Here is a 27,807-nt window from a genome sequence, read left to right on the forward strand (position 1 = left end):
TAACAGAATCTCATGGAAAGGACACCTGCCTGCTCTGGCATCGGCCCTGAGAACCCTGTCAGCAACCACTTTTACTTCCATACTCTGTGGGGAAACCAGCACTGTGCTCCAAGGATGCTTTGACTAAACTTTTGAGTGATGAGACACTTAGAGGAAAGAGACAGACCCGTGAAGGACCAGGAAGGTGGCAGACACCTGAGTGGAAGCTTCTTGGTCCTTCTAGCCCAGGCAGCTACTGAACACAACCAAGGGAGTGGTCCAAGCTGATGCCATAAGGAGAGGAGAACTGCCAAGTCAAGCCCTGCCCGAGTTACTGACCCACTGAATTATGTGGAACACACATTGTTGCTGTGTTAATCCGCTAAGTTCTATAGTGGATTGTGATGCAGCCACATAAAATGGAAAAATTGGCAAAATACAGAGGCGAAGTATATGTAGGCACACCCTGGAGATACTGTGGCTCAGTTCCAGACTACTGTGATGAAGTGAATATCGCAATGGAGTGAGTCAGATGAATTGTTTGGTTTCCCAGTGCATATAAACATTATGTTTCACTATACTGTAGTCCATTAAGTGTGCAATAAATAGCATTATGTCTAAAAATGCAATGTATATACCTTAATTAAAAAATAGTTTGTTGCCAAAAACTGCTAACCATCACCTGGGCTTTCAGCAAGTTGTAATCACTGATCCCACATCACCATAACAAATATAATAATAAATTAAAAATTTTAAAATACTGTGAGAATTACCAAAATGTGACACAAAGACATAAAGTGGGCAAATGCTGTTGGAAAAATGGTGCCAATGGACTTCCTCGATGCAGGGTTGCCACAAACCTTCAATTTGTAAAAAACACAGTATCTCTGAAGCACTATAAAGCAAAATGCAATAAAACAAAGTATGCCTGTACCCATTGTTCTTCAATACACTCATAACTTGCTTCTTCTAACACTGTGGCCTTTCTAGCTTGCTCTTGGTGTACTCCCAGATAGGCCTATTTCTTTCCCAGTATTGCCCTCTGGCCTTTGCAGCTAATTCACTTCTAGTTCTGCCTCAGCAACAAGCGGAATAGACTGTGCTCAGTGGGCTGTTGGCCATCACCCACAGATTTTGTCTTTACTAAACCTCCCAGTGTCCCGGCGTCTCAGCTTCCATTCCTCCAATGGCTCTTCAGCCAACCTGCTGTGTAGAGTCTCCTCCACCACTCTTGAAAGGAGGGCCCTGAGTGAACTTAACTCTGGAGGTCGCTGGTTAAACCTTCGTTTCCTTCCTCCACTGCTTCCCTCAGACCACGCCCTGGCAACTATTGCATAATAGGCACTGAGTAGACGTCTGTTAATTAAAAAAATAAATGCTTAAGACACATAGAAGTGTTCCTTGCATATGGTTGTTGGTATATAAATATGGAAAGCATTAAAAATAAAACTTTTCCCTCAACACCACCAAAAAATCCCCTATTTCTGTGAAGCTATGTTTATGTTACTCTGTCTTGAAATGTTTTTCTTTCTTTCCAATATTTGCATATTTAAAAATTTCTCATGCTTAAAACTAGACCTAAAATGACCCATTCTCATGAAGCTATCTCAATTTTCCAGCTGGAAGTTATTTCTCTCCTTTTAACTTCCCTGAGCTTTGTATCTGCACAGTTTCAAAATCACCCATTTATGTTTTTCTACATTCAGGCAGTTCACTCATTAATTTACTTGTTCATTCATTCAACACATACTTATTAAGTGCCTAATATCTGCCAGGCACTTCCATTCACAGTTACTTTTCAATGCATGAAAACATTAAAGAAGAGGCCTTTTGTTATAACTTCAGAAGTATTAAAATTCACCATATTGGCCATGGAAAATGTCAGCAGGCTATAGTCCAATCACTTAAAGACACCCTCTGCTCCCCAGACAACTTCAGATCCTTTATTCCTACTACTCTCTTAACACAGAATGTCCCTGACCCTGCGTGCTTCCCGCCCTTCCCCCTCTGTGCCCTGCTCCTCCTCCTCTGTGCCCTGCACTGCTTCCTGAGAAATTTCTCTCCTAGAGGACCAGCTCTAATGCCATTTTCTCTCTGAAGCCTTTCTTAATACTTGTTGTTTTAGAACTAAATACCGTGTTGGCTTATTGTATTTCGTACTGATATTTAGGGGGCATCCCTTTCGGTCTTGTGGGGCTTTCCCTAGGAATCTCTCAAGGTTTGCTATTCAGATTTTAGGTTCTTATAGAGAAGGGCAAGGCTTTCAGCTTTGCAGGTCTCCCTTTACACCTTTCCTTAACTAAATCTAAGATGTAGTATTTAAAAAAGTAAAGCTAGAAGAGATATGAGAATCGACTACACACTCATTGGAAGGGCACACATGAAAAAGATAGTCAGTCCACATTAACAGTTGGCAGGAATGGGATTCTCCTCCATTGCCAGTGAGAATGTAAAATGGTCCAGCTGCTTTAGAAAAGAGATTGGCTATTTCTTTTTTTTTTTAAATTTTTTTTATTGTTATGTTAATCCCCATACATTACATCATTAGTTTTAGATATAGTGTTCCATGATTCATTGTTTGTGCATAACACCCAGTGCTCCATGCAGAACGTGCCCTCCTCAATACCCATCACCAGGCTAACCCATCCTCCCACCCCCCTCCCCTCTAGAACCCTCAGTTTGTTTTTCAGAGTCCATCGTCTCTCATGGTTCTTCTCCCCCTCCGATTTCCCCCCCTTCATTCTTCCCCTCCTGCTACATTCTTCTTCTTCCTTTTTTCTTTCTTAACATATATTGCATTATTTGTTTCATAGGTACAGATCTGAGATTCAACAGTCTTGCACAATTCACAGCGCTTAGAGATTGGCTATTTCTTATAAAATTAAATTTATACCTACCATAAAACTCTGTCCTTCTACTCCTTGGTAATTACAGAAAGGAAAGGAAAGCCTATATCCACACAAAGACTGTACGCAAATGTCCATAGCAGCTTTTTCCATAATGGTCCCAAACTGGAGACAACTCACAATTCATCAACTAGTGAATGAGTAAACAAATTGCGTATCCATGCAATAGAATCTTTCTTAGCAGTAAAAGGGGCACAATTACTGATATGCACAACAACACAAAAGTGTGAATGCCACATGATTCCATGCATATGAAATTCTAGAAAATGCAAATCTAATCTATAGTGGAAATAAAACAGATCTGTTGTTACCTGGGCTTGGGGGTAGGGAGGGAATTAACTGCAAAGTGGCGAAAAAACATTTTGGGATGATGAAAATGTTCTGTATTTTGACTGTGTGGTGGGTACGCATATATCATTAGTTTAAACTCATCAAGCTATTTCTTTAAAATGAGTGCTTTTTAGTCTGTGTAAATGTTACCTCAATACAGTTGATTTAAAGAAAGTGCCTCCGGCGGGGTTGCCATTTTGCAGGCTCTCAGCTCAATTACCTGCAGATTCTCAGCTCTCAGCTGAATTACTTGTGACTTAATGGAACTCCTGAGAACCTGGGATTTGGGGAAAAAAATGGGAGGATTACATGGACTGTCCAGTCTAAGCTAGGTCCTCATTTAATTTTTACAGCTGCCTTGTGAGGTGCTTTCCAGAGTGGAATCTGAAGTTAAGAGTTTCAGTATCTATTCCTCAGTGAATAAGTAGTATATTCAGGTTTTTAAAAAAATATTATTTTATTTAAATTAAATTTATTTAAATTAACATATAGTGTATTATTAGTTTCAGAAGTAGATTCATCAGTTGCCTATAACACCCAGTGCTCCTTACATCATGTGCCCTCCTTAATGTCCATCACCCAGTTACCCCCTCCCCCCACCCCCTCCCCTCCAGCAACCCTCGATTTGTTTCCTATAGTGAAGAGTCTCTTATGGTTTGTCTCCTTCTCTGATTTTGCCTTATTTTATTTTTCCTTCCCTTCCCCTATGATCCTGTTTTGTTCCTTAAATTCCACATATGAGTGAAATCATATGATAATTGTCTTTCTCTGATTGACTTCTGAATGGATAAAGAAGATGTGATATGTATATATATATATATATATATATATATATATATATATACACACACAATGCAATAATACTCAGTCATCAAAAGAAATGAAATCTTACCATTTGCAATGATGTGGATAGGGAGAGTATTATGCTAAGAGAAATAAGCCAATAAGTATATTCAGATTTTACACCAAGAGTTTGCTCGAACACAAATCTCTTGCTTTTATTTAGTTGAGTCCACTGTCTCTAGAAGAGGGTGGTACAGTGACAGCTGCAGAGGGAAGACATCCAACAGAGGGTGTCTTTACTGCTCTTCCCTGCAGTTAGTTACATGGGAAGGAAGGTGCACGAAGAACAATGTTTACGTGGGAAACTAGCATTTTTGTTGGCTTTACTCCAGACAACACAGGACCTAGAATCCAGGTGGGGTAATGTGAATGAAGCTAAAGGAAAAGACCTCTTCTTCAACAGATGGGCCCATTGCAAGACAACCCTACATGGGAGTTCTTGGACATAGTGGGTACTTAATAAACAGAATGAATGAATGATCAAATGAGCTGACTAGAATAGGAAAATAAGTATAAGCAGTAAGATCAGAGAATTTATAGACATTTAGAGAAGTCACCTTCCTATAGGACAATTCAGAGATTTGTGGGGCTGCCCTATACATGGACCACACAGTGGCCTGGGGCAGAGAGGTACAGCTGGGCTGAGATGGGGGTACACCCTGCCTCCACCCCGTGGGAAAGGGAAAACATCTGTCAAAACAGAATGAACAAATATGAAGCAAACTCCCCCACCCCAACCTAGTTCTTACTGTTTGTGTTAATCACGCATAAATTTCATAATAACTTTTTAGAGATGGGAACTACGTGTTTATCATTCAGTTTTAGAAACCTCTCCAAAAAGGGCTGCAGAAGGCTAGGGGGTTATTACACATTCTAGCTGTCAGGTACACGGAATGCCACATCCTTCCTTTTAACGACACATATCTCAAGAATTATACCCCAAAGTATAAAATAAAAGTCAACTTCCTGTCCTAAGGAAATAGGTTATTCCCTGAGAATCGGGGGTGGCAGCAAAGTAATTGTAAAACCCACACTGTCTGCTGGCAGAGCAATTAAAAATTACCTTGGAGACAGAAAAAATAGCTTGTTTCCACAATTCCAAAGCATTCTTTTCCCCCAGTATTTTACATTTGGGACATGTCTTATCGTTGATCTATGCATTTTTTGGAGATCACCTTTTTTTCCTGTTTTTTCCCTGGAAAGCTGTAAGTACATTACATCACATTACATTAGTAGTGAGCCCAAGAAATGAGGGAATAAGATGCACAGCAGCTGCCAGGCACAATGGTGGGATTTCTGTCATGCTCTGTTCCCTTCTCATGTGGACTCTCCCCCTCTCCCTTTTCTGCAACAGAGTATAAGAAATTGTGCTTGTAAAACAATCTTCTTGAAGGACTTATTTCATCACAAGGCAAAGGAGGGAAATTAAGTTTGGGGCAAAAGTCTTAACATTTGATTTTTTTTTTTCCTCTTCGAAAGCACCTCAAGGGCTCTGCTTTATAGGGCAGGTCCAGGGCCTGCTTGATGAGCAAGTTTGACCCCAAGCAGAGCACCACTACCTTGCTAATTTAGGTCACAGGGGTGGTATTTCACTCATGTTTTACTCTCACTGGTAGGGAAGGAGACCCTAGAGAAAGAGTAAGAGAAACCAATGGAGAAAAAACAGGGGAGTGAGGAGGACCCCAGCAGCACAGTGACAGGTGGGTCTCAGGGAGAATGTAGCCTGCTGGGGCCTAGGGGCTGTAGTATTGGATAGTGGTTTTATTCATTAAAAATATTTTACTTTCTCTTTAAATACCCAAACAATGTATGAATAAAGGCATGTTTTGTGCAATTTAAGTGACAATTTGAATGTCAGTTCAACATTCCAAAGCACTGTTTGTGGAATGTGGAATGAATAAATGGTCAAAGGCAGAGGGACCACTTGATCCATTCCCTCCCTTGTCTTTGACAAGGCTAGAGGACACCGGCAGGCAGGTGGAGGCCTGGGGAAAGGTCAAGTCACCAAGATGCTGTCTGCAAATGTGAGAATCATTTCTACCTCAGAGGAGGGTGGCTTGACAATCTGGAGGAGGGAGCTCCACTTCAAAGCCACTAGCTCTATGTAAGTAAGTGACATGGTCAAATATAGAACCATGGACTCCTGTGAACAGCACTCATCTAAACAGGGACAGTCACACTCAGATTGTTACCTTGCAGCATGTTGACCAGTTTAATAAATTTTGAAGGTTTTCAAGAGACACTTGGTAAAATTTCTCCAGTTTTGCTTGCTTTTTTCTCAGGGGGCTAAGCAAAGAATGTCTTCAGAGTGATGCTATTAGTGGAGGGCCATTTGTTACTAGTGACTTCAAGGAGCATGGCCCAGATTGGGACAGCGTGACTGAGCATTCAGTGGAAAGGTAATCCATGGATCTAGCATGCCTCATGGAGAGACAGCCCCAGGAGCTTCAGATATCTCTCCTAGACCACAGTCTACTCTGTGATGCTTCCAGAAGGAAGACTGCGCAGAAACCATGCATCTAAGATGTTAATCAATTTATTTTTCCTTCTCCAAGTGGTTGTGGCTCTAACAAAAGTCTGAAACCTTTGATTAGCTATTGCATTCAAATGTGAATTTTCCTGAGTGGCTCACACATGCTCTGTAATGGTGGACATTGGAGACCCCAGACAGGTGGCTGCTAAAAGTTGTCCTTCACTCAGATTCAGTTCCATGGATGGGGGCCCAGGAGTGAGATTCAGATACCAGAAGCTGATCCTTGCCCTCGGGAGGACCCAGTGATTGGCCTTATTTCAGGCAGTGGTGGGATTCCTGAAGAATTGGGTACACTGTAAATACTGGTAAACCAAGCCTTTGAAATGATTCTAGGGCACCTGGGTGGCTCAGTCAGGTAAGTATTTGACTTTGGCTCAGGTCATGATCTCAGGGTCCTGGGATCCAGCCCTGCATCGGGATCCCTGCTCAGCAGAGAGTCTGCTTCTCCCTCTCACACTCCCTATACCCCCACTCATGCTCACTTGCACTCTTTCTCTCAAATAAATAAATAAATACAATCTTAAAAAAAAATAAATTGTATATGTTGGATGATTGCCTCTTACTTTATTGAATAAGTTCCAATCCCTCTTCTATTAGTTGTGAACTCTAGGTACCTCAGGACACCAATGTGCACTGATGTTGGCCAATGGTTCTTGCCTCATCTCTCCTGTCCTTCCTGGGCCAGCCCAAAAATGCTGTCTGGAAGCATGACTCTCTTCCCATTTTTTTTTCAGGTTTGTCCTCAGGACCGTGTCTAGGCAAAGCCTGTTTCACCATGAGTTAGAAATAGTCGACATCAGGGCTTATGGTGTCAGGTGGTCTGGTTGGCATAACAGTCGGTGTGAAAGGACTCCAAAGTTCTCTCTCTCTCTCTCACACACACACTCACACACACACACACACACACACACACACACACACACACACACGTCTCCATGTGTTATGCTCTCATTTCTGCAGAGAAGTGGAGCCTAAATTCCTACTTTTGTTAATTGTATATACCTCCTCACAACAATGGCTGTGTTAGTCTGGGTTCTGCAGAGAAGCAGAATCAGTAGGATGCACATAAGCAGAGTTTTCTAATAAGGTGTTACATCAAATGTATGGTACAGTAACATTAATTTCTTGTCTTCCTAATTCAAAGTCAGAAAACAGTGACAACACTGAGTTGTAGAGTACTGAGGGAAATGGGTAGATCATACCACAGTCAGAATATTTTTGTGAATAGGGTAAGCAAAAGACATTTTTAAAAAGACACCAAAAACACAAACTATAAGATGAAAACTTGATACATCTGACAACATGAAACTTCATGATTTTGGCTTAAAAATAAAACACCAGAAATAAAGTTACCATATGGTGACACAATAACAGAAGACATTTGCAAAACCAAAAAAAAAACAAAAAAAACAAAAAAACCCAAGGGAGATAGGGACTTTTATTTTTAAGATAGAGGCATAAACTATGCATTTCCTTGTTTTATTCATGGAAAATCTCTGAAAAGCAGCCAGGAGAATGAGGAATGAAAACACAAATTCTACCTCCAGTAAACCAAGGAGAAGCCTAACTGCTTCTAAACTGCAGGTGGTTAGAAATGCCACTGAGAATGGTGGGTACAGGGCAGAGGCACTCTGAGGGAATGCAGAGGCAGGATAGTTAGTTGCAGGGCTCAAAATTAGCAAGGAAAGTAAACTAAAAAGCTGAGAGACGCACCTTGAGGTTTAAAACGCAGATTCCTTGGATGTTGTAGCCTGAACAGAGCATATTGCTAATTGCAGGAGCATCTCTGAACTCTATTTGATTCCAAGAGGGAGTGGAGGCAGGGCTAACTGAGGATCCCATGTAGGATCCTCTGCAGCTGGAGTAGAGAGGAGGGGTTTGGTCCTGTGACCCAGAACCTTCCATACTTTCTGTTCTATTCCTGTCCATACTTAAATATCTTGCCAGTACATGGGCCAGAAAAAAATTTATGTGAGAAAAAATCGATTTGAACAGGGCAGCATCCAGTCCAGCATATAGAAAGGAGCTCAGAGGAGCTGCACAAAATGGAGCAAGAGCAAGGAAGTTAAAGTAGGCAAAAAAAAAAATGAGCTGGTTTTTGTAAGGTTACTTGTTTTTAGGGGATGGCAGGGGTCTGTCAAGCAGATTACCTCACTAGTGCTGATGAGGCGTTTCCTGAGTGACTGGTTTAAGATTCCATTTCTGGGAGAGCTGAAGCTGTAATTAAGTTAGGTCTCAGTTTGGTGACATGGGACTGAGCATAAGCGACGCCGTTGTTGGCCTGTGGTCTTGCTTTTAACAGAAGGCAATCCAGTAATATCAAAATACAAATCTTCTTTATCATTAGAAAAAAACATACACTGGAAATGACTACATAGGAATAAACATAAAGTGACAGAACTTACACTAAGCATATCTGTCATTTCAATAAATGAAAACAGGCTGAAATAATCTACTAAAATGAAAGTGACAAGAGCCATGGATAAAATTAGTGATTAAAATATGAATACAGAAGTATGGGCAGTTGTAAGCTAGCATACATGTACAAAGAGAAGGCAAGTAATTCATCTTAACATCAGATAAAATTGAATCCATGCCAAAAGTCATTAATCAAAACAAATAGACACTCTAAAATGCTAAGGGGTGGAGGACAGAGTTTGATAGTCATGGAATAGCATGAAACCGTGTTTATAAGATGGCATGTTCCAGAGGTTTAATGAGCAATAGACACTGCAAGACTCTCTAACTTAATCCTGCAGTGTAAGGCGGACACAGAAGGCTCAAGTATAATGATTAATAAGGATTATCTAATTACTATATTAAAAAATGTATTCTGGGGGCGCCTGGGTGGCTCAGTCGTTAGGCGTCTGCCTTCAGCACAGGTCATGATCCCAGGGTCCTGGGATCGAGCCCCACATCGGGCTCCCTGCTCTGCAGGAAGCCTGCTTCTCCCTTGCCCACTCCCCCTACTTGTGTTCCCTCTCTCGCTGTGTCTCTCTGTATCAAATAAATAAATTAAAAAAAAACGTATTCTGAAAACAAGGAAGAATGCTTTTTATGTGCTCAAAGAACAGTCATAAAATAGGATGATATGCTCGATCAAAAAAAACCAACTTCAGTAAATTCTATTTTTATTTATTTTTTTATTGTGTTATGTTAATCACCATACATTACATCATTAGTTTTTGATGTAGTGTTCCATGATTCATTGTTTGCGTATAACACCCAGTGCTCCATTCAGTACGTGCCCTCTTTCATACCTATCACCAGGCTAACCCATCCCCCCACCCTCCTCCCCTCTTGAACCCTCAGTTTGTTTCTCAGAGTCCATAGTTTCTCATGGTTCGTCTCTCCCTCCGATTTCCCCCACTTCATTCTTTCCCTACTGCTATCTTCTTCTTCTTCTTTTATTTTTTTTTAACATATATTGTATTATTTGTTTCAGAGGTACAGATCTGTGATTCAACAGTCTTGCACAGTTCACAGCGCTCACCATAGCACGTACCCTCCCCAAGGTCTATCACTCAGCCATCCCATCCCTCCCACTCCCCACCACTCCAGAAACCCTCAGTTTATTTCCTGAGATTAAGAATTCCTCATATCAGTGAGGTCATATGATACATATCTTTCTCTGATTGACTTATTTCGCTCAGCATAATACCCTCCGGTTCCATCCACAACATTGCAAATGGAAAGATTTCATTCCTTTTGATGGCTGCATAATATTCCATTGTGTGTGTGTGTGTGTGTGTGTGTGTGTGTGTGTGTGTGTGTATATATATATATATATATATATATATATACCACATCTTTTTTAGCCATTCATCTGTCGATGGACATCTTGGCTCTTTCCATAGTTTCACTATTGTGGACATTGCTGCTATAAACATCGGGGTGCACGTACCCCTTTGGATCCCTACATTTGTATCTTTGGGGTAAATACCCAGTAGTGCAATTGCTGGGTCGTACGATAGCTCTATTTTCAACTTTTTGAGGAACCTCCATACTGTTTTCCAGAGTGGCTGCACCAGCTTGCATTCTCACCAACAGTGTAGGAGGGTTCCCCTACTCCACATCCCCGCCAACATCTGTCGTTTCCTGACTTGTTAATTTTAGCCATTCTGATTGGTGTGAGGTGGTATCTCCTTGAGGTTTTGATTTGGATTTCCCTGATGCCGAGTAATGTTGAGCACTTTTTCATGTGTCTGTTGGCCATTTGGATGTCTTCTTTGGAAAAATGTCTGTTGATGGCTTCTGCCCATTTCTTGATTGGATCATTTGTTCTTTGGGTGTTGAGTTTAAGAAGTTCTTTATAGATTTTGGATACTAGCCCTTTATCTGATATGTCATTTGCAAATATCTTCTCCCATTCTGTCGGTTGTCTTTTGGTTTTGTTGACTGTTTCTTTTGCTGTGCAAAAGCTTTTTATCTTGATGAAGTCCCAATAGTTCATTTTTGCCCTTGCTTCCCTTGCCTTTGGCGACGTTTCTAGGAAGAAGTTGCTGTGGCTGAGGTCGAAGAGCTTGCTGCCTGTGTTCTCCTTTAGGATTTTGATGGACTCCTGTCTCACATTTAGGTCTTTCAACCATTTGGAGTCTATTTTTGTGTGTGGTGTAAGGAAATGGTCCAGTTTCATTCTTCTGCATGTGGCTGTCCAATTTTCCCAACACCATTTGTTGAAGAGACTGTCTTTTCCCATTGGACATTCCTGCTTTGTCAAAGATTAGTTGATAGAGTTGAGGGTCTATTTCTGGCCTCCCTATTCTGTTCCATTGATCTATGTGTCTGTTTTTGTGCCAGTACCATACTGTCTTGATGATGACAGCTTTGTAATAGAACTGGAAGTCCGGAATTGTGATGCCGCCAGCTTTGCTTTTCTTTTTCAACATTCCTCTGGCTATGTGGGGTCTTTTCTGGTTCCATACAAATTTTAAGATTATTTGTTCCATTTCTTTGAAAAAAGTGGATGGTATTTTGATGGGGATTGCATTGAATGTGTAAAAGGCTCTAGGTTGTATTGACATCTTCACAATATTTGTTCTTCCAATCCATGAGCATGGAATGTTCTTCCATTTCTTTGTGTCTTCCTCAATTTCTTTCATGAGTATTTTATAGTTTTCTGAGTACAGATCCTTTGCCTCTTTGGTTAGATTTATTCCTAGGTATCTTATGGTTTTGGGTGCAGTTGTAAATGGGATCGACTCCTTAATTTCTCTTTCTTCTGTCTTGTTGTTGGTGTATAGGAATGCCACTGATTTCTGTGCATTGATTTTATATCCTGCCACTTTACTGAATTCCTGTATAAGTTTTAGCAGTTTTGGGGTGGAGTGTTTTCGGTTTCCCACATAAAGTATCATATCATCCCAAAGAGTGAGAGTTTGACTTCTTCTTTGCTGATTTGGATGCCTTCTATTTCTTTTTGTTGTCTGATTGCTGAGGCTAGGACTTCTAATACTATGCTGAATAGCAGTGGTGATAGTGGACATCCCTGCCATGTTCCTGACCTTAGGGGGAAAGCTCTCAAATTTTCCCACTGAGAATGATAGTCACTGTGGGTTTTTCATAGATGACTTTTATGATATTGAGGTATGTACCCTCTATCCCTACTCTGAAGAGTTTTGATCAAGAAAGGATGCTGTGCTTTGTCAAATGCTTTTTCTGCATCTATTGAGAGGATCATATGGTTCTTGTTCTTTCTTTTATTAATGTACTCTATCACATTGATTGATTTGTGGATGTCGAACCAACTTTGCAGCCCAGAGATAAATCCCACTTGGTCATGGTGAATAATCCTTTTAATGTACTGTTGGATCCTATTGGCTAGTATTTTGGTGAGAATTTTTGCATCCGTGTTCATCAAGGATATTGGTCTGTAATTCTCCTTTTTGATGGGGTCTTTGTCTGGTTTGGGGATCAAGGTGTTGGTGGCCTCATAAAACGAGTTTGGAAGTTATCCTTCCATTTCTATTTTTTGGAACAGTTTCAGAAGAATCGGTATTAATTCATCTTATATGTTTGGTAGAATTCCCCTGGGAAGCCATCTGGCCCTGGGCTTTTGTTTGTTGGGAGATTTTTGATAACTGCTTCAATTTCCTTAGTGGTTATAGGTCTGTTCAGGTTTTCTATTTCTTCCTGGTTCAGTTTTGGTAGTTGATACATCTCTAGGAATGTATCCATTTCTTCCAGATCATCTAATTTGCTGGCATATAGTTGCTCATAATATGTTCTTGAAATTTTTTTTTATTTCTTTGGTGTTGGTTGTGATCTCTCCTCTTTTATTCATGATTTTGTTGATTTGGGTCATTTCTCTTTTCTTTTTGACAGTCTGGCCAGGGGTTTGTCAATCTTGTTAATTCTTTCAAAGGACCAGCTCCTAGTTTCGTTGATCTGTTCTACTGTTCTTTTGGTTTTTATTTCATTGATTTCTGCTCTGGTCTTTATTATTTCTCTTCTCAGGTTTAGGCTTTATTTGGTGTTCTTTCTCCAACTCCTTTAGGTGTAGTGTTAGGTGTGTATTTGAGACCTTTCTTGTTTCTTGAGAAAGGCTTGTATTGCTATATACTTTCCTCTTAGGACTGCCTTTGCTGCATCCCAAAGATTTTGAACAGTTGTGTTTTCATTTTCATTGGCTTCCATGAATTTTTTAATTCTTCTTTAATTTCCTGGTTGACCCATTCATTCTTTAATAGGATGATCTTTAGCCTCCACGTATTTGAGTTCTTTCTGACTTTCCTCTTGTGATTGAGTTGTAGTTTCAAAGCACTGTGGTCCAAAAATATGCAGGGAATGATCCCAATCTTTTGGTACCAGTTGAGACCTGATTTGTGTCCTAGGTTGTGATCTATTCTGGAGAATGTTCCATGGGCACTAGAGAAGAATGTGTATTCTGTTGCTTTGGGATGGAATGTTCCAAATATGCCTGTGAAGTCCATTTGGTCCAGTGTGTCATTTAAAGTCTTTATTTCCTTGTTGATCTTTTGCTTAGATGATCTGTCCATTTCAGTGAGGGGGGTGTTAAAGTCCCCCACTATTATTGTATTGTTGTCGATGTGTTTCTTTGCTTTTGTTATAATTGGCTTGTAAAATTGGCTGCTCCCATGTTAGGGGTATAGATGTTTATGATTGTTAGATCTTCTTGTTGGATAGACCCTTTAAGTAGGATATAGTGTCCTTCCTCATCTCTTATTATAGTCTTTGGTTTAAAATCTAATTTGTCTGATATAAGGATTGCCACCTCAGCTTTTTTTGGTGTCCATTAGCATGGTAAATGGTTTTCCACTCCGTTACTTTAAATCTGGGGGTGTCTTTGGGTCTAAAATGAGTCTCTTGCAGACAGCATATCGATGGGTCTTGTTTTTTTATCCAATTTGATACCCTGTGTCATTTGATTGGGGCATTTAGCCCATTTACATTCAGGGTAACTATTGAAAGATATGAATTTAATGCCATTGTACTGCTGTGTTCCTTTCTGGTCTATGTTGCTTTTAGGCTCTCTCTTTGCTTAGAGGACCCCTTTCAATATTTCTTGTAGGGCTGGTTTTGTGTTTGCAAATTCCTTTAGTTTTTGTTTGTCCTGCAAGCTTTTTATCTCTCTTTCTATTTTCAATGACAGCCTAGCTGGATATAATATTCTTGGCTGCATATTTTTCTCATTTAGTGCTCTGAATATATCATGCCAGTCCTTTCTGGCCTGCCAGGTCTCTATGGATAGGTCTGTTGCCAATCTAATGTTTCTACCATTGTAGGTTACAGATCTCTTCTCTTGAGCTGCTTTCAGGATTTTCTCTTTGTCTCTGTGACTTGTAAGTTTTACTATTAGATGTCAGGGTGTTGATCTATTTTTATTGATTTTGAGAGTGGTTCTCTGTGCCTCCTGGATTTTGATGCCTGTTTCCTTACCCAAATTAGGGAAGTTCTCTGCTATAATTTGCTCCAATATATCTTCTGCCTCTCTCTCTTTCTTCTTCTTCTGGATATCAATTATTCTAATATTGTTTCATCTTATGGTATCACTTATCTCTCGAATTCTGCCCTCGTGATCCAGTAGTTGTTTATCTCTCTTTTTCTCAGCTTCTTTATTTTCCATCATTTGGTCTTCTATATCACTAATTCTCCCTTCTGCCTCATTTATCCTAGCAGTTAGAGCCTCCATTTTTGATTGCACCTCATTAATAGCCTTTTTGATTTCAACTTGGTTAGATTTTAGTTCTTTTATTTCTCCAGAAAGGGTTTCTCTAATATCTTCCATGCTCTTTCCAAGCCCAGCTGGTATCTTTAAAATCGTCATTCTGAACTCTAGTTCTGACATCATACTAATGTCCATATTGAGTAGGTCTGTGGCAGTCGGTACTGCCTCTTGTTCTTTTTTTTGAGGTGATTTTTTCCATCTTGTCATTTTGTCCAGAGGAGAATAGATGAATGAGAGAACAAAATGCTAACAGGGTAACAAGGACCTCAGAAAAATATACACTAAACAAATCATAAGACACCTGAAACTGGGGAAAAGAAAGGGAAAGAAAGAAAAAAGAAAAAAAGAAAGAAAAGGAAAAAGAGAAAAACAAACAAACCAATAAATAAACAAAAACAAAAAAACCCAGAATATGATCAAATATGATCAGGCTGGTGCATAGATCAGTGCCACACACTAGATTTTGGGTGTATTTTGGTCTGTTAGAAGAAAGTGCCTCTCAATATTTTAAAGAAAGATAAACTTATATATGTACAAAAGTAAGGGTAAATATGATGAAGGACAGAATATGAATGTAAAGATGAAAAGTATAAAAGATTTTATAGAAGGAATTGATAAGGTAAGAATTTGGTTGAAAAAAGAAAGAAGATAATTAAAAAAAAAAGAAGAAGAAGAGAATGTGATCAGGCAGGAGACTAGAACAGAGCCATGCACTAGATATTTAGGGTATATTTTGGTCTGTTAGAAGAAACTGTATCTCAAAATTTTAAGGAGAGAACAACTTATATATATATACCAAAAATAAGGTTAACTACTATGAAGGGGTGGAATATGACTCTAAAAATGAAAAATAAAAAAGATTTTTTAAAAAAGGGATTGATAAGATGTTGGTTGAAAAAGGGAAAAAGAAAAATTCAAAAAAAAAAGAAAAAGAAAGTTAAAAAAAATTAACTTTGAAAGACTAAAGAATCATGGGGAAAAAAGCCATGAATTCTATGTGCAATATTCCCCTAGCACTGGAGTTCTGCCGTTCTCATTGATGGGTAAGCTTGGTCTTGGCTGGCTGTTCTTACGGATATTCTGGGGGAGGGGCCTGTTGCCGTGGTTCCCAAATGTCTTTCCCGGAGGCGGAATTGCCCTGCCCTTGCCGGTCCGGGCTAAGTAATCTGCTTGAGGTTGCTCCTGGGAGCTTTTGTTCCCAGCAAGCTTTCTGTTCAGCTTTGGAGGACAAGAGTGAAAATGGCGGCCTCCCACTTTCCACCCTGGAGAGGAGCCGAGAACTCAGGGGCCCTACTCCTCAGTGTGCCCCCAGAGAAAAGCAGTCAGTCACTCCCATCTCCCCGATCTCTGGCCGCACTCCATACCCACCCGGCCTGTGACCGAGCATTTCTATCTCTGGCACCCGACCCCGTGTGGAGTCTCCAAACCCAGCAGATCCCTGTGGTGCACTCCCACGCCGCTCCTCCTGGGGGAGGAAAGGGAGTCTCTCCAGATCTGCTGCTTGTTGGGTCTCTGCTGGAAGAGCAGTGGCCTGACTGTGCCGGGGATCATGGTTTATGGCAACCCCGAGCTGTGAGCCCACTCCTCTGCTCCGTCTCTGCAGCCAGCTTCCCCACTGGGATACCTGGGAGCTCTGCCGCACTCAGGCATCGCCGGTCTTTCTGTGACCCCAAGGGTCCTGAGACCACACTATCCCAGAGAGGGTTCTACCCCCCGCTTAGCCACTGGAGCGATGTCCCTCAGCGGAGCCAACTTCTGAAAGTTCCGATTTTGTGCTCCGTTGCTCTATCACTTGCTGGTAGAGGCTGATGGAGGCTCCCTCTCCCCACCATCTATCTTCCTGAATATTGCCTCAGATTCACTACTCCGGGCATCCTACCTTCCAGAAAGTGGTCGCTTTTCTGTTCATAGAACTGCTGCTATTCTTTTCATCGATCTCCTGTTGAGTTTGTAGGTGTTCAGAATAGTTTGATCCCTATCTAGCTGAATTCCTGGGACCAGATGAAATTTAGGTCTCCTACTCCTCTGCCATCTTGCTCCTCCCCCCCAACTTCAGTAAATTCTAAAAATCAAGTGTAGCAATTATCCTATCTCTTGTAATAACACAGAATTTAATAGAAGAACAAAAAAACAAATAGTGCTTACCACCTGGATTTTAAGGTGTTCTCAAACAATTATTGGGCACAAGGAAAAGCACATAAAAATGTTGAAAGTATAAATAACAACAACATAATAACAAGAATACCAAGTCCATATATCAAACTTTAGGTATGTAGCTAAAGAAGGAGTCAGGAGTAAAATCACAGATTTTATTATAGGGAAGAAAGTTTCAGGTGTACAAGATAGCAATTCAATAATTCTATACATTACTCAATGCTTATTATGGTAATTGTCATCTTGATCCTTTTACCTATTTCACCCATCCCCACCCATCTCCCCTCTGGTAACCATCAGTTTGTTCTCTATAGTTAAGAGTCTATTTCTTCATTTGTCTTTTTTTCTTTGTTTGTTTTCTTTCTTAAATTCCACATATGAGTGAAATCATAAGGTCTTTCCCTGACTGACTTATTTCACTTAGCATAATATTCTCTAACTCTATCCATGTCATTGCAAATGGCAAGATTTCATTCTTTTTTTGCCTGAGTAATAAGCAATAGATACATGATAGATAGATAGATCTCACATCTTCTTTTATCATTTACTTACTTAAAAAATGTCAAAGTCATGTGATAAAATTAAATTTCTATTTTTAAAAAAAATTCTCTTAAAAATAAAGTGTTGATAACTAATGAATCATTGAACACTACATCAAAAACTAATGATGTACTATATGTTGGCTAACTGAACATAATAAAAAAAATAATGTATTGATCCTTATAGGGGTCAATGCATTATTTTTAAGAATTTTTAAAAACAGGAATGAAGATACACACATAAATGTATACATGTGTATATATATTTCAAAGAAACATTGTGCTTTGTAGGGAAATACTAAAAGCATATCCACTGAAGTTGTAGGAAATACAAAGCTGTCAAGTCTCATTTATCTCTAATATTATTTGCTATTATTGATCTTACATTACCCCAAAAAACTTAGAAAAGTGAATTAAAATGTACAGATGTGGGATGAAAGATGTAAAATAACTATTATATTTGATTACATAAATTTTTTTTAAAGATTCTATTTATCTACTTGACAGAGACAGTGAGCACAAGCAGGCAGAGTGGCAGGCAGAGGGAGAGGGAGAAGCAGGCTCCCTGCTGAGCAGAGAGCCCAATGCAGGACTCGATCCCAGGACTCTGGGATCATGACCTGAGCCGAAGGCAGACACTTAACCAACTGAGCCACCCAGGCGCCCTGAGATTACATAAATTTTTATCATTGAAACCAATGATGATCAACTAAATATTTTAGCAATGATAAAAGACTTCAGAATTCATGTATATGGGAAAAAATAATATACAATAATCAGTAGCTTATGTGTATATATTATATATAAAATAAAATTTTGGAAGATGTAAATTAAAAAGTTCCTTTTATAATAGAACAATACAAAGTAAAATATCTGGGAATACATATAGTGAAATGCACATGGTTATTTAAATAATAGCCATTTTTTCAATTTAATCTAAAACACTCCTGAGGGCCAAAAGAATATTTAAGCCAGCCGAACATACAGCCATTGTCATTAGGCAGGAAAACTCAACATCAAACAGATTTCCATTCTCCCTTAGTTAATTTATGAATATGATGAGAGCCCACTAATAGTATCAATAGTTATTTTCAGGAGTCAAGGTTCACATGAAAATATCAAGTTCTGAAAATAGAAGAGTAATAAGGGGCTAGGGAAGCAGGTATTATAACCGGATAAAGCTGCAATAAGTAAAGCAGTGTGGAAAAGAAGCAAGAATAGGTGGGCAGATTAGTAGAACAGACTATATAGACCAGAAATACACTTAAACACAGAAGCTAGTATAGGATAGAAGCCATCTGAAGGCAGCATGGAAAAAAAGATATATTATTTAATAAATGGCAATGCGACAATTTGGTAGTAATCTGGAAAATGAAATAAGCTGGATGCATATCTCATTATCTCAGAATGAATTCCAAATGCTTCAAATATTTAAATATAAAAGTGAAATGAAAAAAAACCTAGAAGTAACATGGAAGAGCTAGTGTGTATACACACACACACACACACACACACACACACACAGAGTATGAGAGGACTTTCTGACTACATAACAAAGCTCAGAATAAGAAAACAATAATTAATAAATTTAGTTACATAAAATTAGAATTTTGGCATTGCACACACAAGACAGTGAAGTCAAAAGCCAAATAATTATTTAGAAGAAATTGGGATACGCTGCCAATATCGTAGAAATAGCTTACTGCCCTAGCATATTAAGTACTCTCCAAAACAAAAGACCAGCAATCTGATAGAAAGACAGGCATAGCAGCTGAGGGGACAGAAGTGCAAACGGGTGCTGTGTCAGTAAAGGACTTGCCCTCTCCCACAGTGCCAAGCTTTCACCAAGCAGTGCAGTAACGTGCAGAGTGATACCACCCACTTTGGCTGTGAGGAGTGAAAACAGATGCTCTCACACATCCCTGATGGAAGTTCTCACTGGTACAGTCTCTAAAAAAGACAATTTGGAAATAAATGTCAAAATTAAAAATTTATGCACCCTTTGATCCAGCAATTTCACATCTAGAACGGAGATAAAAGACTGGACACAAGCTAGATGTCTCTCAATAGTAGATTGGTTAAATAAATTATGAAACGCCCCATCAAGGGAATGCTCCACAATCTCAAAAAGAAATGAAGGAATTCTTTATGTATTGGATATGGAATAATTTCTAGGATAGAGTATTAAGCAAATAGAGCAAGGTCTGGAAGAATCCTTAAATAATCTATCATTTGTGTAGAAGCTGAAAGGGAAGAATATTTGTGTATGTGTGAATGCTCATATGATTTATTTGTTTTCACATGCATAAAATATCTCAAGAGAGATACATAAGAAATGAGGTGGTTGAGGGTCAGAGACAGAGGTGAGATTTTACAGAAGACTCTCTTTAGTTGTTGAAATTTGAACCTCATGAGTGTATTACTGGTTGCGAACATACATAAAATTAAAATAAAAAACCAAAGAAATCAATCCATAGAAACTAAAAGGAATTCTGCAATTCAAAAAGATAATGACAGAGAAATCAATAGAAAGGTAAAAGTTTTATAAAATGAAAATTTTCACAAACATGTTAGCTGAAGGGCTTAGTAAGTATGGAGAGAAGATGAACCTTTCCAGTAATCAGAGACATCTGACATCTGGAAAGCCCACCAAGTAGGCACAGAGGAACAGGGAGCTGCACATGGTGCAGGAGAGGATGAGGATAGAGGGGCCCTCCCTCAGGGTAAGCGGGGCAATCTACCAGTGGATAGTAAGGCTAAGTCCAGAGCATCCTCCCTGAGACCTGGCAGTACTACTCCGGCTTCACCATTTGCTATGAAACCCTAATCTCCCTGAGTTATGTGCTAGCTTCCCAGAGGCTTGGCTAGTTTTTTTGTTTTGCTTTTAGTTTACTTCCTTTGTCAATGTCCAGCACCTAGTAATTTGAAATGTAGGACTCAGGTTTGTCAGTCATTCCCAAACTTGACATATTAACATGACCTGGAAATTAAAAAAATAATCTGAAAACCAAGTCAAACTCAAGACAAATTATTCAGAGTCTTGGGGAGGGGTGGATTTCAGACAAGGGTGGAAACTGTTGATGTAATTTTATGGGGCCAATAAAGCCTTCTCTGTTTCCTGTTCTTGAGACAGCCATCAAGCACGATGACAGCTCACACAGTGGGTACATGCTCTTTCACTGGGAGATATGCAGTAAGCCCTCCCCTTTCTGTGGTCTCCCCATATCCTAAATGACACATCCTACCAAAGGGAAAAAAAAACACAAGAACAATAAATAGATGGAGAATTCAAATGCAGAACATTTCCACAGGGCTGACAGAGTTGCTCTTGTGGTTTTTGCATCATGCTTTTTTGTTTTGAGTTGATTTTTACATTACTTTTTGTTTATGGGAAGTTAGAGGTCAGCTCTGTTTCATCACTTATCTTGTGGAATGGCAACGTTTTCGAGAACATTCTGTTTTCACCAAAACAAATGACCTGTCTTGAATAGATTTTTATTATGAATGAACTATCTCTGTGCATTCTGTTCAGGCTGAAGAAAACCCACGGGAGGCCTGGATAAGAGCCCAAGAGTGCCGCTCACTTGGAGTAATAGCTGCATCATGCATATATATTGGGGGCCAGACAGAGTCTGGGAGGTCGCGTCCCACAGACGGGGCTGCTACCTTAATCAGTTATTTGGGCATGAACATCTCTTCCTTTATCTCCTGGGAAATAGGCTTTAGCTTCATCCCTTGTCCTTGTGAACTTGGCTGTGAATGATGTGTCTGCCACGCTAGGACAGGAAATCACTCAGTGACCTGGAACGCCGACATGTTCTGACCGATGCTGGCCTTGGGTCTGGCTTCTTGGAATGGCAATTTTGAAAAGATTTCACTGTGTCCTTGATTTGAAGATTCTCTTGGCTCAACTAAATTGCTTAGTCGTCATCTTCAAATTGGTGGTGTCCCAAAATTATGTCCCCTTTTGGGTCAGAATTTCAGATTACTCGGACTTTTCTTAGGCTAGATTCTAGGTTAACTGTGGTTCTTGATTGATCAGTACAACACCCTTGTTTTTCACACATTTGATAGGATGTATGATGGGAGGGAAGAAGTAGGGTATAGGCTGGGGAAACCTTAGGAGAGAGTTTTGGAACAGTAAGCACATTCTGGTTAACTTTCCATTTCACTTTGTTATGGTGTCCCCAAAATAATTCATAATGATTCTAATACATGAATTGAACATTTCTTTTGCATCTTTCTGTATTTTCACAATGTTTATTTCATGCACCCTCAATAAACAGATGGCTGGTTCCCACAGGTTATGGGGTTCAGGGCAGTTAGTTTTGCTGGAGAGCTTGGCTTGATTTGTTCAGTCTAGAAGTCCAGGCCTGCCTTGGTGTGGAGAAACTGTGTTAGACTCATGCAGATCCAACATGCTTTCATGACAGAGGCCTGGGAAAAGACTGTGATTTCCTCATGGGTCTCCTGATTAGTGAGAACCTCCTCCATCTTGTCTCACACTCAGAGCCCATTGTACCAAGTCCATCCCAACCACTCAGTTTGATCTGAGTACCATTTACAATAGATTCCATTGAGTGTTCTTGTTACAAATGTGTGCTCCTTGATCTTACTGAGTCATAAGCTCTGAGCCTAGAGCCAGGGAGTCTGTATTTTCAGCAATATTTTATGCACTGTAGTCTAAGAATTGCTGATCTAAAGGGACATGTTCTCCAGATCACAATTTGGGAAATGTTGAAGAAATATCCTAGTGTTCCCCAAGTCTATTGTTCATCGGAACCTTCAGAAGAAATATTTAGAAATTCAGATCTCAGCTACACCAGATCCTTACTTAATCAGAATCTTTGAGAGTGAGGCCAGGGCATTGGAATTTGAACAAGTTACAGATGATTCTTCAGTAGCATCTTGGTGCCTTGGTGAAGTATCTCAATTTCTGGCATCTTCACAATTTTTGTCATACATGTCTTTTTCTTTATTGAATTATCTTATCATTTAAATTACTTTTTATTCCTCTTTTAATTTTTAAAAATCGTAGTATATCTTAAATATAGTAAAATTCATTATTTTTGATATATAGTTCTATGAATTTTGATAGATACATGCTGTCATATAACCTCCACCACAATCAAAATACAGAACCACTTCATCACTTTCCAACATTCTCTGATGGCCTTTATAGGTATCCCATCCCCAAACCCTAGCTCCTGGAAGCCACTGATCTAATTACTTACCCCCATATAGTTTTGGTGTGTAATACATATAATACTGAACATTATATAAATGGAATTATAAGTGTAACCTTTTGAGGTATCCCATCCCCAAACCCTAGCTCCTGGAAGCCACTGATCTAATTACTTACCCCCATATAGTTTTGGTGTGTAATACATATAATACTGAACATTATATAAATGGAATTATAAGTGTAATCTTTTGAGCTTAGCTTTTTTCACTGAGAATAATGCATTTGAGAGTCTTTCCTATTGGTGTGTATCAGTAGTTTTCCTTTTTATTGTTGAGTAGTATTCCATGAAAAGCAAGTAAATGGATTTGTTTATCCATTCACCAACTGCAATACACGTGGGCTATTTCTAATTTTTTCTGGCAACTATGAATAAAGCAGCTCTAAATATATATGTACAAGTGTTGTTTGAATATGTTTTTATTTCTTGTGGAAAAATCTCCAAAAGCAGGGTTGATACATTGTATGGTAACCTGTGTATGTTGAACTTTATAAGAAATCATCAAATTGGTTTCCAAAGTGGTGATATTTTTGAATTCACAAAAGCATTGTATGCAGGTTCCAGTTGCTCTGCTTTGCTTGTTTATTTTGTTTCACTTTTTAGCCAGTCTAACAAGTATGTAGAGGTCATTGTACTTTTAATTTGCATTTACTAGTTATTAATTATGTTGAACATCTTTTTGTATATCTTTTTTTTTACCAAATTCAAATCTTTGATGAAGTGTCTATTTAAATATTTTGCCATTTTTTAAAAAGATTTTATTTATTTATTTGAGAGAGAGAGTGAGAGAGCACGAGGGAGGGGGGGTCAGAGGGAGAAGCAGACTTCCTGCTGAGCAGGGAGCCCGATGCGGGACTTGATCCTGGGCTCTGGGATCATGACCTGAGCCAAAGGCAGACACTTAACGGACTGAGCCACCCAGGCGCCCATATTTTGCCATTTTCTAACTGAACTTTTCTTTTCCTTTCTTTTCTTTTTCCTCCAGTTTTATTGAGACATAATTGACGTAGGGCACTTTGTAAGTTTAAGCTGTACAGTGCAATGACTTGACCTACATGTATTATGAAATGATGACCACATTAAGTTTAGTTACATTCATCATCTTGTCACCAGCTAGACCCCAAGACCTGACCTTTACTGCCCACCTGCTTGTGCTCACTAACCTCTTCCATTTTCCCTAAGCTCTTCTTTCAGGCTTTCCTCTTAACTCAGGCTAATGAAACTGGAACCCCCACCCCCCACCCCAGGTGATGGGATTGCCCTGACAAGACCACCTGCTGGCCCAGACAACCCAGACTCTTTGAGCCTACCCCTACCCCCAACTCATGCCTATGCAGAGGGACCATGGAGTGACCCCTGGAATGACCTACAATTATGTTTACCTCATTATAGTACTGATATCTCCACCCAAGGAGGAACACAAGCCTCATTTACATGACATACAGTATGTGTATAGGCATGTTTCCTTAAGGCACATGCAGGACCTTATCCCCACCTCTGCATACAAAGACAAGACTTCCCTATCTAAACATTCATCCTAACCCTAACCAAAAGGAACCCATTCACTCTCTCTGGGAGAGTCAGGGCTTTGGAAGCCATTCACTGTGATCTCCTTATTTGCTGCAAATAAAGTTTTCTTCCTGGGACAACTCACCTGGTGCAGTTTTTGACTCACTGAGGAGCAAACTCACGTGGGTTCAGTTAAAATTACACATAGATTTTAAGAAAAAGGAAAAAAAAAAAGTTTTTTCCTTGTGTTGAGAACTTCTAGGATCTACTTTCTTAGTAACTTTCCCAAATGTACCACTAGCAGTGTTAAGTGTAGTCCTCATGTTGTACGTTACATTCCCAGTACTTACTTATCTAATCACTGGAAGCTTATACCTTTTGCCACTTTCATCCAGTAAAAATATGGAACACTTCATGAATTTGTGAGTAATTCATGCAGGGGCCATGTTACTCTTCTCTGTACCCTTTCAATTTTTAGTGTACCTGCTGCTGAAGCAAGCACTTTTTTCTTTTTTGGAATTTTGAGAGTTTTTTAAATATTCTGAAACAACAACAAATCCCTCCTCAAATATAGGTTTTGTAAATATTTTCTCTGTTTTGGCTTCCTTCATTTTCTTTCTTTTTTTTTTTTTTAATATTTTTATTTATTTATTAGAGACAGAGAGATTGAGAGTGCAAGCAGGGGGAGCAGCAGGCAGAGGGAGAAGGAGAAGTAGGCTCCTTGCTGACAGAGAGCCCACCTTGGGGCTTGATCCCAGGACCCTGGGATCATGACCTGAGCCAAAGGAAAACACTTAGCCAACTGGGCCACCCAGGCACCCCTGGCTTCCTTCATTTCCTTAGCAGTGTCTTTATAGAGCAGAAGCTTTTTAATTGATAAAATTTTATTATCACATTTTCCCTTTTATGTATTGGATATTTGGGATCATAATCTAAGAAATTTTACCAAATATGCAGTTAGAAGTTTTGTATGTTTTCTTCTACACATTTCTCATTTTAGATTTTACACAATACATTTTGAGTTAGTTTTTGAATACAGTGCAAATTGTAGGTCAAGGTTTATTTATTTTGCACTTGAATTATAACTGTTAGAGCAACTTTTGTTGAAAAGACTGTCTTTCCCCACTGAATTGTTTTTGTACTTTGTCAAAGATCAATGGTCCATACTTACATGGTGTAAATCTACTTCTGCGCACTCTATTCTGTTCCTTTGATCTTTGTGTCTATTCTTTCATCAAAACCCACTGTAGCTTTATAGTAAGTCTTGAAATCAGGTAGCATGAGTCCTCCACTTTGTTCTTCCTGTCCAAAATTGTTTGAGCTATTCTAGTTCTTTTTACTTTCAATGTAAGTTTTACAATCAGTTTGTCAATATTAAGAAAAAAAAAATGTATATATATCCTTCAGGGATTTTCTTTGGGATTTCTTTGGGATTGCATTGAATCTATAGATCAGCTGGTGGGGAATCTGACCACTTAACAACACTGACACTTCCAATTCATGAAGTGATTTATAGTTTTCAGTACACAGACACTGTACATATTTGGATGAATTTATACTTTGATTTTTCATGCTTGTTTTTAGTTCTATTATAAAGAGTATTGATTTTTAAATTAACATTTGACCATTGTTCATTGGCAATGCAAAGAAATATAGTTTATTTTTTATTATTTACCTTGTATCTTGCCTCATTAAATTTACTCATTAGTTACAGTGGATTATTTTTAGATTCCTTGGGATTTTTGACATAAATATATAGGGATTTTTATTTCTTCCTTACAGTCTGTAGACCTTTCATTTCTTTTTGTTTTCCTTTATTGTATTAGCTAAGACTTTCAATGTGTTGTTGAATAAGGATGGTGAGAACATCATTTTAAGGAGAAACACTCATTCCTTCTTTTATTATTAATTATGATGTCTCTTATGGATTTTATTTTTTTAAAAGGTATCCTTTATTGGGTCAGCTAAGTTCCCCTCTATTTTTAGTTTACTGAAAGTTTTTTTTTTTTTTTTTTAAATTTTATTTTTTTTTATTTTTTTATTTTTTTTTAATTTTTTTATTGTTATGTTAATCCCCATACATTACATCATTAGTTTTAGATTTAGTGTTCCATGATTCATTGTTTGTGCATAACACCCAGTGCTCCATGCAGAACGTGCCCTCCTCAATACCCATCACCAGGCTAACCCATCCTCCCAACCCCCTCCCCTCTAGAACCCTCAGTTTGTTTTTCAGAGTCCATCGTCTCTCATGGTTCTTCTCCCCCTCCGATTTCCCCCCCTTCATTCTTCCCCTCCTGCTACATTCTTCTTCTTTTTTTCTTTCTTAACATATATTGCATTATTTGTTTCAGAGGTACAGATCTGAGATTCAACAGTCTTGCACAATTCACAGCGCTTACCAGAACACATACCCTCCCCAGTGTCCATCACCCAGTCACCCCATCCCTCCCACCCCACCCCCCACTCCAGCAACCCTCAGTTTGTTTCCTGAGATTAAGAATTCCTCATATCAGTGAGGTCATATGATACATGTCTTTCTCTGTTTGACTTATTTCGCTCAGCATAATACCCTCCAGTTCCATCCACGTCGTTGCAAATGGCAAGATCTCATTCCTTTTGATGGCTGCATAATATTCCATTGTATATATATACCACATCTTCTTTATCCATTCATCTGTTGATGGACATCTTGGCTCTTTCCACAGTTTGGCTATTGTGGACATTGCTGCTATAAACATCGGGGTGCACGTAGCCTTTCGGGTCCCTACTTTTGTATCTTTGGGGTAAATACCCAGTAGTGCAATTGCTGGATCATATGGTAGCTCTATTTTCAACTTTTTGAGGAACCTGCATACTGTTTTCCAGAGTGGCTGCACCAGCTTGCATTCCCACCAACAGTGTAGGAGGGTTCCCCTTTCTCCGCATCCCTGCCAACATCTGTCCTTTCCTGACTTGTTAATTTTAGCCATTCTGACTGGTGTGAGGTGGTATCTCATTGAGGTTTTGATTTGGATTTCCCTGATGCCGAGCGATATTGAACACTTTTTCATGTGTCTGTTGGCCATTTGGATGTCTTCTTTGGAAAAATGTCTGTTCATGTCTTCTGCCCATTTCTTGATTGGATTCTTTGTTCTTTTGGTGTTGAGTTTGATGAGTTCTTTATAGATTTTGGATACTAGCCCTTTATCTGATATGTCATTTGCAAATATCTTCTCCCATTCTGTCAGTTGTCTTTTGGTTTTGTTGACTGTTTCCTTTGCTTTGCAAAAGCTTTTTATCTTGATGAAGTTCCAAGAGTTCATTTTTGCCCTTGCTTCCCTTGCCTTTGGCGATGTTTCTAGGAAGAAGTTGCTGTGGCTGAGGTCGAAGAGCTTGCTGCCTGTGTTCTCCTTTAGGATTTTGATGGACTCCTGTCTCACATTGAGGTCTTTCAACCATTTGGAGTCTATTTTTGTGTGTGGTGTAAGGAAATGGTCCAGTTTCATTCTTCTGCATGTGGCTGTCCAATTTTCCCAACACCATTTGTTGAAGAGACTGTCTTTTTTCCATTGGACATTCTTTCCTGCTTTGTCAAAGATTA

General features: G+C 39.2%; 1 non-coding gene across 1 annotated transcript; it reads right to left on the reverse strand.

Moving 5' to 3' along the window:
* Positions 1–24,620: 24,620 nt before the first annotated feature.
* Positions 24,621–24,722, reverse strand: LOC118531678 (U6 spliceosomal RNA). The gene has a single exon (XR_004915334.1). It is a non-coding gene; the product is annotated as a U6 spliceosomal RNA (small nuclear RNA).
* Positions 24,723–27,807: the final 3,085 nt, after the last annotated feature.

This window comes from Halichoerus grypus, chromosome 10 (assembly GCF_964656455.1).
Source record: "Halichoerus grypus chromosome 10, mHalGry1.hap1.1, whole genome shotgun sequence".
In the NCBI taxonomy this organism is placed as follows: domain Eukaryota; kingdom Metazoa; phylum Chordata; class Mammalia; order Carnivora; family Phocidae; genus Halichoerus; species Halichoerus grypus.